The sequence below is a fragment of the Vigna angularis genome, chromosome 11, assembly GCF_016808095.1.
Source record: "Vigna angularis cultivar LongXiaoDou No.4 chromosome 11, ASM1680809v1, whole genome shotgun sequence".
Lineage (NCBI taxonomy): Eukaryota > Viridiplantae > Streptophyta > Magnoliopsida > Fabales > Fabaceae > Vigna > Vigna angularis.
This window is the reverse complement of record NC_068980.1, coordinates 22,820,601-22,831,375: the sequence shown is the minus strand read 5'-3', so window position 1 is coordinate 22,831,375 and position 10,775 is coordinate 22,820,601.

The window sequence follows — 10,775 nt, the reverse complement described above, 5'->3', positions numbered from 1 at the left end:
GAGGCGAACGTTCGGGAAAAGAGAAAATCAGAGAGGATGATTGAAAGGGAACGGGGACGAGGGCGGACACTATACACTGGGTATTTTGATTAACGTGTGAAGTCACAAACTACTATGTAAAGATCAAACATTTTTCATACGCATAACCTCATATATTCACCCCCCATTTCACATTCATATCTAAACACGTAAGCAGAAGCATGCATTCCCATCAGACACGACCAAGAGTTTAGGTAAAGAAAACTCACCTCCGCAGCTTTAAGACGTTTCTCCTTCTGAGTTCTCCTCCTTCTCTGTTGTGAATGCTACCTCTTGTTCCTTGTACTGTTTGAGTGATCTTCCCTGTGGTTGATTGATTGGTGATGTTCCTTGTAGCTGGCTCCCCTCTCTCTTTTTGCCAAGTCCCTTTTCTTTCCTTTTTCGTGAACTCTCCTCGCTCTCCTGGTCCCTCCTCCTTTCTTTTTCTTTTCCTTTCGTGTTAATACCTCCCCCCTAGATAATCTGCTCAGTTCCAAAAAATGGTTCCAGAGTTGTGGTCTTAGGTTCCCCTTCCCATGAAGAAAGGCCCAAGATAATGGGTTTCCCCATGTTCCCAAGAATGTTCCCTCTCTTGGATGGTGTAAAAGACCACTTTGTAGAGTTCCAATGGCAGCAGCTTCAGGTGAACACCCATGGCAGACAACTCCAAGAATGAATGTGCCAGAGAGATGATTCCCAAAAATCCAATGCTCAGCCCAAGAAATCCGTACCGCAAATGGACGTTCGTCCATCCGGGAGTACCTTTGGACACTCGTGCGAATACGAAACGAACGAACGCTCTAACACTCTCCAACCCGCAACAAAAAAAACGAACGTTCACAAGGTAGAACCGCTGATCCAGGCCGAACGCTTAAGAGTTACCAAAATTCAGAAACCGAACGTCCGAAACCGAACGTCCAAAACCGAACGTCAAAAACCGAACGTCCCAAGACCGAACGTCCAAAACCGAACGTCCCAAGACCGAACGTCCAAAAACCGAACGTCCAAAACCGAGTGTCCCAAAATCGCCAATCCCACAATAACGAACGCTCGAACAAACACAGAACCCACCGCTATCCGGACGCTCGGTAAATAGTGAAAACGAGCGCCCGTTCTCATTGGTGAAAAACGAACGACCTTCAAAACTATTTGGACGAGCGGTACAACAGTGATAGGACGAGCGCTCCAAACCGAGGACGAACGTTTACTATTCGGACGAGCGCTACAACAACGATAGGACGAGCGCTACAAAACGAGGACGAACGTTAACTATTTGGACGAGCGCTACAACAGTGATAGGACGAGCGCTGCAAAACGAGGACGAACGTCTACTATTCGGACGAACGCTACAACAGTGATAGGACGAACGCTACAACAGTGATAGGACGAACGTTAACTATTTGGACGAGCGCTACAACAGTGATAGGACGAACGCTACAACAGTGATAGGACGAACGTTAACTATTTGGACGAGCGCTACAACAGTGATAGGACGAGCGCTCCAAAACGAGGACGAACGTCCTCACTATGACCGAATGCTTAATGAATGCTTTACTATTTGGACGAGCGTCGCGAACAAATGAATGCTTAATGAATGCTTAATGAACAGAGTTGAGAGCAGTGAGGTGTGACAACCTCGTGGATGGTGTGCCCACCCATGGGTAGTGAGTGCTAAATCCGAATTTGATCGGGTCCGACCATTGCCAAGCAGAGGGCCGTTGGAAAAAAACTAAAATCTGGATTCGACCATTGTTTTGCAGAGGGTCGTTTTGAAGAGTTAAAATTCGGACCGACCCTTGCCATGCAGAGGGTCATTTGAAAAAAATTAAAATCCGGATTTGACCATTGCCATGCGGAGGGTCATTTGAAAAATTAAAATCTGGACTTGACCATTGCCACGCAGAGGGTCATTTGAAAAATTAAAATCTGGACTTGACCATTGCCATGCATAGGGTCGTTTGAAAAAGTAAAATTTGGACCTGACCATTGCCATGCAGAGGGTCGTTTGAAAATTTGGACTGACCATTGCCAAGCAGAGGGTCATTTTGAGAATTTGGACTGACCATTGCCACGCAGAGGGTCGTTTGAAAAACTTGGACTGACCATTGCCAATGCAGAGGGTCATTTTGAAAGATTTGGATTGACCATTGCCATGCAGAGGGTCATTTTGAAAAATTTAAAATTTGGACTGACCATTGCCACGCAGAGGGTCATTTGGAAAATTTGGATTGACCATTGCCATGCAGAGGGTCATTTTGAAAAATTGGACTGACCATTGCCACGCAGAGGGTCATTTGGAAATTTTGGATTGACCATTGCCATGCAGAGGGTCATTTTGAAAAATTAGACTGACCATTGCCACGCAGAGGGTCATTTGGAAATTTTGGATTGACCATTGCCATGCAGAGGGTCATTTTGAAAAATTGGACTGACCATTGCCATGCAGAGGGTCATTTTGAAAAATTGGACTGACCATTGCCACGCAGAGGGTCATTTGGAAATTTTGGATTGACCATTGCCATGCAGAGGGTCATTTTGAAAAATTGGACTGACCATTGCCATGTAGAGGGTCATTTGGAAATTTTAAATTTGGACTGACCATTGCCACGCAGAGGGTCGTTTGAAAATTTGGACTGACCATTGCCATGCAGAGGGTCGTTTGGAAATTTTAAATTTGGACTGACCATTGCCACGCAGAGGGTCGTTTGAAAATTTGGACTGACCATTGCCATGCAGAGGGTCGTTTGAAAAATTGGACTGACCATTGCCATGCAGAGGGTCGTTTGAAAAATTTGAAATGTGGACCGACCATTGCCATGCAGAGGGTCGTTTGAAAAAGTAAAAATTTGGACTGACCATTGCCAAGCAGAGGGTCGTTTGGAAAGTTTGAAATGTGGATCGACCATTGCCATGCAGAGGGTCGTTTGAAAAGTAAAAATTTGGACTGACCATTGCCAAGCAGAGGGTCGTTTGGAAAGTTTGAAATGTGGATCGACCATTGCCATGCAGAGGGTCGTTTGAAAAAGTAAAAATTTGGACTGACCATTGCCAAGCAGAGGGTCGTTTGGAAAGTTTGAAATGTGGATCGACCATTGCCATGCAGAGGGTCGTTTGAAAAAGTAAAAATTTGGACTGACCATTGCCACGCAGAGGGTCATTTGGAAAATTTGAAATGTGGACCGACCATTGCCATGCAGAGGGTCGTTTGAAAAAAGTAAAAATTGAGTTTAGGGTGCCAAGCGAAACTGGGCTTATGGGGGGGCCAGTGTGAAAACTAGACTTTGGGGCCAGTGTGGAAACTGGGCTTTTGGGGCCAGTGTAAAAACTGGGCTTTGGGGCCAGTGTGGAAACTGGGCTTTTGGGGCCAGTGTGGAAACTGGGCTTTTGGGGCCAGTGTAAAAACTGGGCTTTTGGATTTGGAAATTCTTGAAACTTGTAGTTTTGTGAAATAGTTTTTTTTTTTGACAGAAATTTGATTTATGCAAAGGCTTCAGTGACTACTCCCAAAGCAAGGGATCCTGATATGTGGATAAGGTGTAAAGACCGTGGTAGAATGTTGAAACCTTAACTTAAAAGCGGTGAACAGGGTCTAAGGATGTGAATGTCAAAACCCCAAAATGAGAGAAAAAACATGATCACCATGAAACAACATAACTTTAAAGAGAGAACCAAAATGTTATTCTTTTTGTATTTTTGAAGAAGGATTCAACAACCATTCATATCAATGAAAAGGGTTTGGATCCAAAAGTTTTTCTTTTGATGGATGAATGCACACATATGGAAAACATTTGCTTTGTTTTGTGTTTCGCTCTCTTCTTTTTTCTTCGAGTCGTTCATCTTACTTGCAATCATCATCAAACTGATCTTTATTTTCAAAGTTTTGTGAAAGTGAGAAATGTCATACATTCGAGGTCTAATGTTTGATATGATTACATTGTGACTTTTTCCTTCGTGACATCAATGCACGCATGCTTGAATTTACTGGCAAGTGAGAAAAATGATAGATGTTTAGGATGGTTTGAAGAAGACTAGGACAAACACGTGGGCGCATCATTCCTCATACACTCCTTGTATGTGAATGTCAAAGTGAAACGGGATATCCCGAAAGTTGCCCCAGTTTGGTGCTTGGGAAAATGAGCATAGGGTATGGATCTTTGAAGATTCGGGTGAATAGTTCAAGTGAGATTCGCAAAGCTGCCCAAATCTTGAAATTATGGGTTGATAAATTTCAGGGCGAAGATGCGTGGTGAGACCTACAAAGCTGCCCCAGTTTTTTTTGGCCCAGGGTTTAGTTTGGAAGAGGTAGTGGGCATGAGAAGGATCGGTTAAAAGGATGACCCCAATTGATCTGATTTTCTTTTACATGCTTTTGCCTCGTTGGCAAAGAGATCCCCTCTTCCTGAGACATTACTTTTTTTCTCATTTTTTTTTATTCATTTTCAAATTTTTTTGTTCTTTTTGTTTTATTATTTTTTGGACACATTGCAAGTCATTTTGTCTTATCGCGAAATTAAGCTTTATGAAAATTTGAGCAAACATTATTCAATCTGTGTGGACTTTATTAGGCTTGTAATGTGGCTAGGGGCTAAAAGGTATTGAAAGAAAAGATATAAAGGCCCAAATGAATGTTTGTCAGATACATTTTTTTTAAACAAGGGTTGTCATCTATCACTGTGTCAACTATTTGACTTTTTGAGCACTTTGTTTTTCTTGAACTTCATTTTTTTTCATTTATCACTTTGTGATTTTTTTGTTCCTTTTTTTGTTTTTTTTTGTTCACTCTTCTTGATGAAATTTCTTCGTTTGATTATTGAGTGCTCTTCATTTGCATCATGAGTTGACTCCTACCTGATGACAACCCTTGCTTGGAGATGATTTTGAAAAAAAGTTTATTTTTGGCTCAAACAGGGAGGCAATGGATATATATATTTTTGCTTTTTAGATAAAGAAAAGATGGCCACACATCATTTCAAATTCTGATTGCTTTATTTTCAAAAGATTAATTCTACGACTAGATGACCTCAACATGAGTTCTTTTTTCTTTCTAGACTGCCCTTTCGGGTTTTCAATCTAATGGGCTTATTCTCCTTTTGAAAATTCTTCTGTTTGTCTCAATGGATTCAGGGATCACCCTACTAGCGCAAGCGAGAAAACTTTTGGCCAGACCAATCTGCCCCAGTGTAAAGGTAAGGTTTTTGTTAATGAGGGCAGTGACAGTGCTTGTTGGGGAAAATTCTTTATTTTAGAGAAAGTGAAGGGTGAAGGCTTTCAAGCAACACGTGCACAAACATCTCGAAAGGAAACATCAAATTGTTATTTTTAAACATTTGACCTCAGAAAAACTTGACATCCCAATTTCTTTTTTTGATTATTCATCATTTTTCCTCTTTTTTTTTATTTTCGAAAAACAAGAGTTTGACGATTCACAAGAAAGACAAGTGACTCAAGATTTTCTTCATTTTTTTTAAGTACCCTTTCAGGACTCGATTTCCAGCACTACTTGGAGAAACCCTGTAGTGAATGCTCGCATTGCAAGTCATGGACGAAGATGTGATACCAATGAGCATACTTCTTCATAGCAAGACACTTCACAACATCGAATTCACTTGTACAAAGATTTATGCTTTCTTATGCGATCTTAAAGCCCACTTCATTTCTTCACAGCATTTGTAGAGGCATTCACAAGCCTTGCCTTAGTGTCTAGTTGACTTTCTTCATACTTTAATCATCTTGAATGAATCAAAGTTTGCCTTTGCGCTTGAACCCCCAGCACTTTTGGTGGAATGACCAATAACCCATTCATGATGATCACCTTTTGTGTACGATGCATCACGAGTCTTGCGGAAATGAGGCTTTACAGGCTTCATGTAACAAGTAAAGACCAAGCTTTTTATGCAGGAGACTTGGAAGAAACGTTGCATAAGTCAAAAGGTTAGGAGTGAAACTCATAAGCCTTTTCTCTTGATCAAACATTTTTCTACCTGACAGCTTGGTGGGAAGTTGAGTTTGGGTCGAGTCCAGTTTTGTCTCAGAGCGGTTTCAAAGGGTAGGCCAACGGTATTTGAGTAGTGGGATATGATTGGGCTCTTTCTTCTCTCTTTATCCCAGGCTTAGACCAGACTTGTTCACATTTGTTATCATACTAGAACCTTGTGCGATCTTTTCAGTCTTCACACCAATTTGAATTCTTTCTTGGATTATCACCAAGTTCGAGAAGTTTAGAGAAGCACTGCTCATCATGGTCTCACAAAAGGATGATTGCAGAGTATTTAGGAATGTGTCAACCATCTCGTTATCACTCATAAGAGACTTTCCTTGAGCAACAATCTCTTTCCACCTTTGGGCGTATCCTTTGTATAATTCATACTCCTTCTTCACCACGCTTCGTGGTTGTAATCAATGAGATGCCCCGTCCATGTGGTATTTGTACTACCTCAAGAGAGCATCCACCAAATCTTCCCAAGATCGGATGCACGAAGATTCAAGATGAGTGCCCCAGTTTGGTGTCATGCCATCTAATCTACTTTAGAAGAAACGAATTGACCACCTTTCATCATAGGAACGCACAACCATTTTCTTTCTGTACATCATGAGATGGCTCTTGGACAAGTGGTGCCTCTGGGTAATTTAAAATTTGGGAGGTATCAGCATATCATCTGAGACTAAGCATAACCCTACAACATTTGCAAACTTAGAGCTTCCTCCCCCTTCCATGACTCTTATCCTTTTCCAGCATTCCCAATTTACGTCCGTTAGCCTCAAAATCCATTGGTGTAACAACATGAGGAGAAGGTTTCAACTTGGGTTGCTTTATCATTGTCTTGCTCACTGCATTGGGTTGAATAATTTCTGTAGGGACCATGAAAGTGGTTGCCCTAAGCTTGTTTCCTTTCTTCAACTGCGTTATTTTATGCCTTTTGAGTGTGAAATTGTCTCGAGTCCACTTCCAAGGATGTAGTGTAATTCTAGGGAAGACCATAAGGAGGGAAAGTTTGTGCTCCTGGAACTCTTTGTTGCGCTCATGTGCGCGAATCTACACGGCTTTGCAAGGCATTCAGAAGCTCTAGAATTCAACTCATTTGCTCATTCAATTGGTTGATATCAATTTTCATCCCTTCTTGGACTTTCCCTTGGTTCTCCAAGATTTGTTAACTGGTTCGAGTCCTTTAAGGCACCTCGGATGTTTAATTGTATTTTAGTTTTTTTCCTTTTTTTTTTGAAACAAATTTAAGAAAATCAAAAAAGAAAAGAAAAAGAAAAGACAACGTAGTTCAAATTCTGTAGTCAGAAATTATAAAGTTGTGAAAATTTTGCCTTGGTATAATTTGGAAATTAACACGAAACAGAGTCAATAAGGTGGTTCATCATTCAGAAATCCCCAAAATGCTAGACATAGGAATTCTTGGTCAACCATTGCAGGCTTTAGTCATCACATTCTTCATTTGTCTGATCAGTTTTGCGCAGTAACTGAGGAATGTTTCAATCCCCTTAGGCGGGTTGATGATTGACATTACAGACCCAGCAGCAGCTAAGAACTTAGGGACGTCTTTAATGGCTTCATTGGCAAGGGAAGCTAGCTGTGAGAGACTTCTCTTCCTATTCTTTTAACTTGTCCTTATTCAACGACATATTCTTTCTTCATCTGACTCACCAATCTTTTATGTTCCCTCTTAGCTAACGCCAACATTCCTTCTAGTTTTGTCAATGCTGCTTCTATCCACTGCTCCTCATTTTGAAATTTCTTTTTGCAATTTGGTTAAGGGAAACCAATTACAGCTTGATTGTCTTAAACCTTTCCGTGATTCATTGGCTAAGGGGAACTTCCACTAACAGTCCATGATCTTGGGCTTTTCTTCGAAGCGAACAACATTGCCCCCAATTGTCTTTAACTTGTTGGAACATTTCAGCGAAGATTCATTCCTCATATGATCTGCAATGTGGCGAGAGATGCAGGTGTTAGCGATCCTCTCAGGATACTCAAATTATTTTTTGCGCTAACACAGGATTGCAATTAATACAACACCTAATACCCATGAGGGGTACATTAGGATACCTCCTGCAATGATATGTAATCCGATCTATGCTGCCAAGGGACACACCATTTATCTTGTTCTTCGTTTAAACTTGCACAAAGTTGCGCCCATTCATTTGCTCTTTTCACATGTGGTTCACAAGGAACAGCCTAAGACAAGTGCAAAAGTTCCTAAAAATCACTTCTTTTTCCAATGGTGACCCATGTTCACCTGACTGAGTACCTGTGATGGACTTTTTGTACAAAATCCAACTTTCTCTCGGGTAATCGTTTACAATGTCCTTGTAATCGATTATATACTGCAGTAACTCGTCCATGGGGTATAGGGAATTTAAGGCGTCTCCAGTCTCACGGGAAATGAACCACAAATAAAACACTGGTAGACAACATAACATCTTTCCCCCCTTAAGTTCGTAACAACGATTAAGGGTCCCATAAACTTCAGCCAGGATGGCACTGACTAGATTCTCACAGCGCTCTTTGTCTCCCACAAATGCATTCATAGCGGCATAATTGACGAGGTTCTTAACATTTTAGGAGAGAGCATGACACCATAGAGGAGAAAGGCTAATACATCTGTAAACATTTCCCAATTTTCCTCTTAAGCCAAACGATGTAGGTATTCCTATAAGTATCTTTGAGGAAGGCCCCTCACTTTGCTTTTGATTGTGAACTCGCTTTCCAACTTCATTGGGTGTACTTCCTTTACCCTCGCTAACTGCAAGATAAGTATATACTGCTCAAGGTAGCTGTATGGAGTCTTTTCCATATTTACGACTTGCTCGAATTCTTCCACTGGTGGCACTAGTTGGAAATCTTGGAAAGTGAAGCACCTTAGTGGTGGATCATAGTACTGGGTTAAAGTAGTAATTGCTGATGTTTGGACCTCCACCTCTGACAGACTCAACAAATTCTTATACTCCACCAATATTATCCTCCTTTACTCGACGTGCATCTTTTCGTCAAAATGTATGAACTCGAATACCTCTTGACTCAAAATTCCATGTTAATTCCCATCTTTAGCTTAAGGGCCTTAATCAAAACTTTATAATTTTTTACTAGAATTCACAAAATGTGACAAGACTATGAAGAAAAACAATGAGCGAAGAAAAAGGAAAAGGCAAAAGAAAGAAAGAAAAAAGATAAAGAGATATGATGATATGTACGCGGTGCATGATTTTTATTAAGCGAACATGAGGGTTATAAGAAAACACATTTCTCCCTTTTGTGCCTTATCATAGGTTGAATGACAAAAGTTCTAAGGCCGAATATATGCACTCACAAGGATAGCTTCCTAATGCTTAAATCAGGCCACCAGAGCTATGGCTCTTTTCACTGTTTCTCCACAACAGTCAGAGTAATCAACTAGATGTGGAGACCCAAATGAAGAGAACAGACTCTGGCTGGGGTTCTCACGATAGCCAAACAGGAAGAACATCCCAGAGTGACACCGCTACACAACCCCTCTATTTCTATGTTGCGCTCAGACCCGGGTATAGGGCCTCACTCATGATATGCATACTGTGTGTGTGTGAAGGGAGAATGCAATGTACACCCCAAACCCTCACCTGCAAAACAACCAGAAAATTCCCAGGCAGATATAACATGTTTTCTACCCTAGGGTTCAATAAAATCACAACAAACACAGATGCAATTATGACAAATATCAAACAAAGACAAAGAAAAAGGGGAAGAAAAACACAAAGAAAAACCACATTAAATTTGCACATCTAATTAAATGGCCTGACTCTCTTCACTTCCCTAGTGGAGTCGCCATCTGTCGCAACCGGAATCGCGACGGGACGACGATCCAAAAAGAAACGGGTTTCGAAAAGAGATTTGGAGTCGCCACCATAGTTTATTCTGGAAAACTACGGAAAAACCATAAAATAATAAGACACGGTCCACGAAAACCAGATTTTGGGTTCGGGAGTCGGTTACGTGTAGGGAAGGTATTAGCACCCTACAACGCCTGCCCGAAGACAGTACCTTTAACTAAATGCACGAATATGATGTGGTTTTCAAAATGTTTAACTAGTCCCTAAAATAAAATTCTAAATAAACAAAATATATTTTTTAGTTTTTCGGGCCCGACAAGGATTGACCTTGCTCCTACGTATTCTCATTCAAAATGAGAAATCAGGGTTACGTAGTTCTTTTTGAAACTGTTTGAGAAATTTGTTTGGAAATTGTTTGAAAATTTGTTTTGAAATGATTTTGGATTTTTGGGAAGTGAACCTGACAAGGACTGGCCTTGCTCCTACGTATCTCCATTTTTGATGGAGAATCAAGGGTAACGTAGTTCTGGCAAGGCAATATTGTTCGTTGTTTGAAATTGTTGATGTTTTTGGTTTTTGAAGATTTTACATGTTTTTGGTATTTTTATTTAAGAAAGATAAAAGGTTCTTAGCACAAGGACGATGCGAGCGATCACACGTGTGCTTAACCTTTAGAATGGATTTTTATAATTTTTATATTTAAGAGAGAAAAAAGGTTTTTTTAGCACAAGGACGATGCGAGCGATCACACGTGTGCTTAACCTTTAAAACGAATTTTTTGTGTTTTTATTTTTGTAAAAAGAAAGGAAAAGATTTTCAGCACAAGGCCTACGCGAGCGGTCGCACGTGTGCTTAAACCTTTTCAAAATATTTTTGTAATTTTCATTTAAGAAAGAGAAGAAGGTTTTAGCACAAGGACGATGCGAGCGATCACACGTGTGCTTAAC